Source organism: Ursus maritimus, unplaced genomic scaffold (genome assembly GCF_017311325.1).
Source record: "Ursus maritimus isolate PB19 unplaced genomic scaffold, ASM1731132v1 scaffold_18, whole genome shotgun sequence".
NCBI classification, from domain to species: domain Eukaryota; kingdom Metazoa; phylum Chordata; class Mammalia; order Carnivora; family Ursidae; genus Ursus; species Ursus maritimus.
Window position 1 is genome coordinate 48,926,425 of NW_024424230.1, and position 8,843 is coordinate 48,935,267.

Below are 8,843 nucleotides of genomic sequence, written 5' to 3' on the forward strand. Positions count from 1 at the left end.
TGATTTTGAAAGACCCAACTGACAAACTTTGGGAACACAATTTACTTATAATTTTAGTGGCTTTTTGCTTTTGTTTTTGTTTTTTTACAAGATCTTCTGTGCAAACCTTAAAAAGCTAACATTTTCTAATGTTTATGCTTATTTTGTTCTAACTAGTAACTAAATGTGTTAAAGAAAAAAATCCAGAACAATTACTCTGCGTTTTTATCAATTAAAAAAGATTAAATGTTTTAATGTTAGTGGCTATTTTCCTGATATAATGTGGCAAAGCTATCATCCAAATAGTCGTGATTATCTGTTAACTGACATCACATCTATTTGCTTCAATGAATAAAGCCCTTATCTCTTTAATTTTACTGCAAAATAAATCTGAAATGTTCTGTAAAGGCCTTATTTTCAAATGTGCCTTCTTATAGTAAAACTTCTATATAAGTTTTATGGAACCTGCATATGTGTCACACATCTGTAATGAACTGTCTAGAAAATCAAATCAAGTCTTGCTGCCTAGAGAATTGCATCAGTTTGCTTGAGGCTACAAGTATCTAGTGCAAAGGGATTCATTAAAGTTTCAGAGGTATCACACACTAATCCCATCAAAAACCAGAGAAGTGCTGTACTAGATTATCACATTAAAAAGATCTACCAATCTACAAAATTTATAAGTCTCCTAATCATAGCCAGTTCCACCCAACTGTGAATTCCTAAAAGGCAGCAGTCATGCTGCAAACATTTTTATAACATCAAAACTAGCACAGTATTTGTTACACCATGGGTTTAATATCCACTTAATGAAATAACACTACATTTGCTGGAGAAAGTCCAGTGCCAAGTCTATGGGTCAGTTTTTTTACTACAACCTTTACTTACCTATTATCTATTTCAAATTCTAGAGTCTGAAACATTTTCTTAAAATGTTATCAATATAAAAACTTCAACTGTAACAGAACCACACATTTATATAAGGCTGAAAGGATATCAGAAACCATCAGGCCCAACTACCTCGTTTCAAATGGTGAAACTGAGGCATAGGGTATTTACTGAACTGACCAAGGCCACATAGCTCTTCACTGGCCAAAGTGGCATTAAAATCCAGATGGCCTTCTATCTTTTAGTCCTTTCCTTATTATACCATATTGCCTTCTCTGCTCCTTTTCAAATGTCTGACAACTATTATTCTAAAAATGCTCTTATCTGTAAAATACTAATTGCGTGAGAACAAATGTAAGAAATAAACTTGCCATGCAAATAAAGAATCATGGAATGTTGCATCAAAAACTGGGGATGTACTGTATGGTGACTAATATAACAAAATAAAAATTATGAAAATAGAAAAAAAAGAAATAAACTTGCCAAAGAACAATTATAAGTATTAATTATGCAGCAAAAGCCACCAACTTTCTCCACTCTACTCCCATTTCTACTTAATGCTAACAAACTGTAAGTTACATTAAAAAATTAGAGAAGTAACTAGACATCATAATTAGTTTAAGAAAATCTAGAGTTTACATACTGCTAGGAACATAGGCTGAAACCAGGCAATCTTTAAGTTTCAGCAGTCAGTCCTTTCCTCCCAGTACTTCCTGTCTTCACCCACACCCCGAGTAACAGCAGACATATCCTATAAAACACACATTCTTTTACACGAATTATATCAAGAAAATCAGGACTTCTCTTTTGGTCCTTGGAAGATATGAACGTAAGCCATGGTTATAATATTGATTGTCACTAGTAACATGATAGGCTGACAAGTGTATTTTAGAAAAATCTAGGTTTTCTTTCCTTTTTTTTTTTTTTTCTCTTTGGTGGATAGCTTGAGCTTTCTATATCCATTAAAACACTAAAAAACATTTATTTAAAATAAATCGTATTAAAGACTAGTTTAACTTCACTACAAAGAATTTCCAGTTTATTAGAAATATCAAAATGACCTTTAAATTCACATTTCCAAGTGTTTACCAACTGTTTTATAAAATCATTTTCTAAAACAAAACTTTTGAGGGTAAAAATCTAGAGAATTTGTTTTAACAATAGCTTACCAAAAAACCCACTAAGTTTTACAAAATTTTAGTAGAGGCAGATCTTTAAAATATGTGTAGCAAAAGTCTGTATATTATAGTCATAAAATACACAGAACCACATCTCTGTATACAACTCAAAATTTATTAAGCATTTATTCTACTGGAGACTGTTCTCAAAGATTCATATAAAACAGTTCCCTGCCACATGTATCACAGTAATGGAAAGAAATAATTATAATGTAAGATGCTTTCATATCAGAGGAGTTTTGTGGGAGCACAAAGATGGGAGCCAATATACCAGTGTTCTGTTAAGTATGGGCCACAATGACAATGTGTACTTGTTAACGTTCAGGAGTACGGTCTTCAGTACCTCTTCCTTCCTTCTGCTTATACAAGTTGGAGGGCTGATTCTTCCAATGCTTCGTATTACCCATCCCAAATTAGCCAACCCCAAACCAAGTTTCAAAGCCAGAATCAGCAAAAGGAATTGTCTCTGTAGATTTTCTGACAGTCATGGTAGGAGAGAGGACAAGATGCTGCTCTTTGCTTAGCATGTTTATAAAATGAGTAACATTTCAGAAGCAGCAAAATTTGCCTATGGCATCTTCCAGCCTGGGGCTTGCCACATATAGCTGATAATGTATCTGCGTTTGTTGATGTCCATCTTCTCATACCCCAGGAATAAAGAACAACAGAAAAGAATCTAGGGTTCCTACTTGCAAAATTCAGGCAGACACAGGGGAAATACCATGTGCAAGTAGTTCTAGAAATAATCCCTCTTGAGAATCTTCCACTTCCTGGGAAAAAAGTAGGGTGTCCAAAGAACTTGCATATAAACTCTCCTGCCACTCCACAAACAGTAAGAGCAGCAGCACTTCTAAGTGACACAGTTTAAAGCAGCATGGAGTCTATGGTATAAACTTCAGGGAGCCTACAGCCACATATATACACTCAAGCAAGGGAAACTGAAGGGCGCTATCCTGGGCACTGACGCTTGTAATTCAGTCCATCAGTATTATCCTGTACTTTGAAATTACAGGATTCTCTCTCTTTCCTGGAGTGAGCTTCAAGATTTTAAAGAGTAACATCAGGTAAACTCAATCCAGACCCGGATATGTTGCCATCAAGTCTGCTCGTTCCAAGACAACAGTAGTGCTGCTGCAGCCAACAATTCCTTGGCACAGAGACATGTTAAAATGATATTGGCAGCAGCACTGGCTCTTCTCTTTCACCCTCTGCTGTTACTATAGCTCCTTTTGCTAAATCTGCCTCTGAGTTTAGACAGGAGCTGGATGGTTCATAATCACCCAGCAGCTGCAGCTGAGCAATACTCAGCCTAATTGTGGCACTGGAGCAGCTGAGAGGAAGAAAAGCAATAATACATACCCTACCACAGCCACACACAAACTGCTGTACACACTACCAATAAGATACCAAGATACTTTAATAGGAACAGATTATTACCTGTAAAGAAAAGCAGTTGTACTTCTCTGGAAGAACTCTGGATTTGTATTATAGACCTGTTTAAATGTGAACTGAAGGTGACCTAAGCCATGTAGAGCTCTGAACAATGGAAGATCTTAACTAAAACTTCCTGTAAATACTCACATAACAAAGCCAGTGCCACAAACATCACCTTTATAACATGACTGAAAGTTCCTGTGATATAAGAATCTGGCACAGACGTGATTTCTTCTTTAACTCTACATTACGACAATGCAAAGCAACAAAATCGACAACTAAAACAGCAAGCTATTACATAAAGCAAGTAGCATAATACAATGATTCTCAGCATTTTTGAAACTCCAACACCATACTGTCATTTGCTTTCTTGAAACAAAACATACTCTTCTGTTAGGTGCCATATGGCACATCTTCATAAAGCTTAAGAAAACGAAAACTTATTATGCTGAGAATTTCATGACATCCTTAAGAATATCAAAACTAAGGCCAAAATTACTGATCCAAAGAATTACTGTTACAGAAAACAGAAAATGGGGGGCGCCTGGGTGATTTAGTCAGTTAAGCGTCTGCCTTTGGCTAGGGTCATGATCTCAGGATCCTGGGATCCAACCCTGCCTCAGACTCCCCCTCAGTGGGGAGTCTGCTTCTCCTTCTCCCTTTGGCCCTCCCCCTCCTGTGTGTGTGTGTGTGTGTGTGTGTGTGTGTGTGTGTGTACACGCATGCTCTCTCTCTAGTAAAATCCTTAAAAAAAGAAAAAATGGTTAAAAGACTTATCACCCTGATGTGATAGATGTCATTTACATGATTTTATGAAAAAAAACTGTATTTTATATTTAGTATCCATTAGTTTAATAAACATTTTGACTACCTAAGCTCTGCTGTCTGGGAATTTACAATATATAAGCTAAGAGGATTTAGAGTTAGTAAAATCTGGTGTTCTCCCTCAAAATATTAACATAATTAACATGTTATTTACATGTCAAAGTAGTGACAAACAATAGCTGGAATATGACAATTAAGATTTAGTAAGTCTAATCCTGTTTGCAAAGGACAGCCCAGGCAGTGTTCTAAAGGCAGTCACTAAATGTTAAGTTTTTTGTTTTTTTTTTAAAGATTTTATTTATTTGACAGAGAGAAACAGCCAGCGAGAGAGGGAATACAAACAGGGGGAGTGGGAGAGGAAGAAGCAGGCTCCCAGCAGAGGAGCCTGATGTGGGGCTCGATCCCAAAACGCCGGGATCACGCCCTGAGCCAAAGGCAGACGCTCAACGACTGCACCACCCAGGCGCCCCTAAATGTTAAGTTCTTTACACAAACACCTTATATAGTATATTACACATAGTCGCCTTAAAAAATAAGTCCTATGTGAACTAAAACAGATACAGAAAGGCACACAGAACAAATGTATGGCTTTGTGAATACACTAAGACCACCCCTGCAACCACCACCGGGTTAAAACTTTGTCACCGCTGCAGAAGCTGGGTCCCAATCATAACTTCTTCCCACCTCCCGTTATCTTTACTTTTATAGAAATCATTTCCTTGCAGGTTTTTTTTTAAATAGTTTTATTGCCCAAGTCTGCATTCCCAGACAGCAGAGCTTAGTATTGCTTTTAAATTTTTTGATATTAGGCACTTTTTTAAATTGAAGTATAAATGACATCCAATACCCTGCCAGTTTCAACTGTACCTCATAGTGACTTGATATTTTTATACATCATGAAACAAACCCCTCAATAAGTCTGGTTACCATTTGTCACCATACAAAGTTATTATAATATTACTGACCATATCCCTATGCTGTACCTTACATTCCCATGACTTATTTTGTAACTGGATTTGTACCTCTTTTTAATATAATGCTAATAGGAACTAATAAATGATGCCTACATTGAACACTAGATCGAGAGTTACGTATGTTTGTAAAGAAAAATTACTCACGTTAACAAATTATTTACTGCCTAAAAAGATGCAAATTTGAACTTTGCATTAATAAATCTTATACCATGGGCTGGTAATAATAGTTCACTTATACTGTGTTGTTGCTATTAGCTTATAACATTTATTCTCTTAACATTACATATCAGGAAGAAGATTTATTTGTATGGACATTGATTTTTCAGCTTGAGATTTTCCTGAATTAAAAAAAACTTAAGCCATGTATTAAGAATTAACTTAAGAACTAAACAAAAACTTAAGAATTAAACAAAAACTTAAGAATTAAACAAAACTTAAGCCATGTGTTAACATACTTCAGCCATAAGACAAATTCCACCTATCCCAGGAAGACAGGTCAAAGCCGTAATTTCACTTTCGGTTGAATAGAAAAGAGTCAATTTTGTGGTTTATGAAGTCAGCAAAAACATACTGCAAAATTAAAAGTTATTATAACATTATGGTGGTTACAGCAGAGTACGTATTTTAAGAGCTTTTTTATCTTTTATTCTGAAAACACGGATATGAACTGTCTTGTATTTAGATTCAAATCAAAAGCAACTGTTTCCTTTTCTTTTTCAAATTTAAGACCCTGTGATTGTCAACGAGCATTCAAAATCTCCACGGAAGTTTAGGTAATGTCCAAAATTTAAAATTTTTAAACTTCCTTTCTTAAATGTCAACTATGACAGGTGCCTCACATATTAGTAAAAGAAAACATATGTATGGCTTAGTGAAATATGACTTTCTTACAGAATATATGAAAATCACGTATGATGCACACAAGATCCTCTTTCTTCTACAAGACACTCCTTCATAACCTGCCCATTCAAAAAGTTTTCTGTCCACTGTATGCCATTGCCCCAGTTAAGATACTAGATTTACCAGGTGCTGTCTTAAGTGCATAGTTACATGTACACATTTAGTAATGTTTTCCTTAGTGTGTAACTTAACTTTAGAAATTTAACAAGATGGTTTAAATGTGTACAGAATTATCGCGATACTTCTGTCACTGCAATCCTACAGTTACAAGGACACAAATACACTACAATCATATGCAGGTATATGTGAAAGCATGTATGTGAAAGCACACCATGAAACACATATACATAATGGCATGAACATAAAGTTGCGATTCCATTAGAGACTTCTCATTTCTTTAATAATTTATAAATTGTTAGAACGTATACTACTCCATGCCTGTTTCAATTAATTACACAGAAAATAATTCAACCAAATCCGAACTATGTTGTGTCCCACTCACTACAAAACAAAAATTAAAGCCGTCCTTGCATTGGACTTATTTTCCACTCACCACAAAACAAAAATTCAAGTAATCCCTACATCGGACTTGGTTTTCGAAAAGCTTCTTAAAACGACGCTGCCCCATGCCCAATAAAGCAAAAGCTGGAAGCAATTATTAAGAAGAAAAACACACTTTAAGACAAAATTTTCTGTAACATGTGGACAGAGAACCGAACCAAATGGGAGGCGGAGTGGCATAATACTGTAAAAGTGGATGCTGAAAGGCATACTTCCCAACCCCCAACCCAAAACAAAGGAAAACTTTAACATGTTGCGGTTTTCAATCAAACCAAGTAAAGCGAGAGGCTCACCCACTCGCCCCCACACACACCCACGTCCGCTCCCCCAGCACAGTTGCCAGCCGGCGTCAGCTAACACGGAGACCCTCGGCTCCGGGACAGAAAGGGGCCGCAGCTCTCGGCCCTCAGTGTGGCCGAGCGAGCCAAAATTAACCTTGCCCCCAGGCACCGAAGGGAGGTAGCCTACCGCTCCAAGGACCTTAAGTCGGACTTGGGCGGGACCGGGAAGGACTGGACGGGGCGGAGACCGAGTCAGGGGGCAAGCAGGTAGCGCCGGGAAGGAGACACGCCCGCTGGGCGAGCCGGGACGGGGGAGGGGAGAAGTTTCTCCCCAACTTCCCGACTCCAAACCTGCGGGGGCGGGGAGCGCCGGCGCCTTTGGGCGCGGGCGGGTGCCGGGGCCTAGCACTGCCCGGGCCGGGGTCGGCCGCCTCCGCCCGCGGGGCCCCGCCGGGTCCTTACCTGCCCTCCAGCCGCGCTCTCATGAGTCGCCGCTACCGCGGCTCGGGGTAGCGAGGAGAGGGCGGCGGGCGGAGGCGAGGCCCGCGGGGCCCTCTCCCTCCTCCACCTCCTCGTCCCGAGCGCCCGGCTGCAGCGACGACGGCACAGCCGCCCCGCACTCGTTACTTCAGGAGGAGGGAATTCCCGGGCTCCCCCACCCCTCGGCCTCACTCTCCACCTCCACTCCGCGCGGCGCCGGCCCTCACTCCCGGCTCCGCCCCTCCTCGGCGGGGGCGGGGCGGGGGCGAGGGCGAGGGCGAGGGCGAGGGCGAGGGCGAGGGCGGGGGCTGCGGCTACCTGCGCGCGCGGCCGGCTTGCTCACCGGAACTCGCGCCGCGCCCGCCCGGGCTCGAGCGCCCCCCGCCTTCCGGCGCCGGCGCGCTTCGCGGGCTGCGGGCCGTCCCCCCGCCGTCCCCGTCGGCTTGTAGTCCGAGTCACTTATCCGGACCCAACATGGCGGCGGGGTCCGGGGCGGATTCCCGAGGCGGCGCTGGCTGAGGGGGCGTGAGGAGGAGGCGCTTCTTGCACGCGGAGAGCGGACCCACAGCGCCCCCTCCCCTTCCGCGGACCCTACGGCCGCGGACTCGACTGCCCCTGGAGATGGAGTGAGGGGTGCAGCTTCCGCCCCCTCTGCCTTTCTCAGTTCCCTTCGCCCCGTTCTGTAGTGCCGACGGCTTTGGGCTTTGTTTGTTTTTGTGGGGGAGGACAGGATTGAGTTATTTTGGTTAACTGTTTGCTTTTTAGTACTATGCTTCCGCAGCCTTTGTCGCCGATAGTAAAATCTCAGCCCAGCCGCGTGAGCCAGGGGGGCGTTCCTAATGCTCTCATCACCGTCCTGATCGCCGTCCAAAAACGCTCGCGTCTGGCCTCTTTCCGAGCCGGGGATCCTGTCCCAACTCCTGCAGCTTCCTGTTGATTGTTGGTCGAACCAGCCTTGCCGGGAGAAGGAACCGAAGCTGAATTCTCTTGGCGACTCTCCCAGTAATGGTGGCCTTGGCTTGTCTGGAGACAACGTATTCTTATACGATCCCGGCAACTTTCCAGTGAGGGATAGGTATTAATATCCTGTTTGACAGCTGTGGAAACTGAGGCTGCGACCCCGAAAGTGCAGCAGCCACAACTAGAATTCTGCTAATCCGAATCCAATCACCTTTCCTGTCTGCCCAGTAGCCAGCCCCTGAAGGAGAAGGGAGAGGATCCAGAAGGAACTGGGATAAAGATGAGGGTTAGTCAGTGTCAGAACAGGCTGAATGAACATTGAGGCTCTTCTGCTAAAATCACTTCTGCCCCACTTCCTCTCTGTATTTCCTCCTTGGTGGGGT

General features: G+C 41.9%; 1 protein-coding gene across 1 annotated transcript in view; it reads right to left on the reverse strand.

Moving 5' to 3' along the window:
- Positions 1-7,591, reverse strand: part of YES1 (YES proto-oncogene 1, Src family tyrosine kinase) — a 72,059-nt gene extending 64,468 nt beyond the window's left edge. The window contains exon 1 of the mRNA XM_040632682.1: positions 7,483-7,591. The gene's annotated coding sequence lies outside the window, so the exon portion shown is untranslated. The remainder of the gene's footprint in view (positions 1-7,482) is intronic.
- Between the last annotated feature and the right edge of the window lie 1,252 nt (positions 7,592-8,843).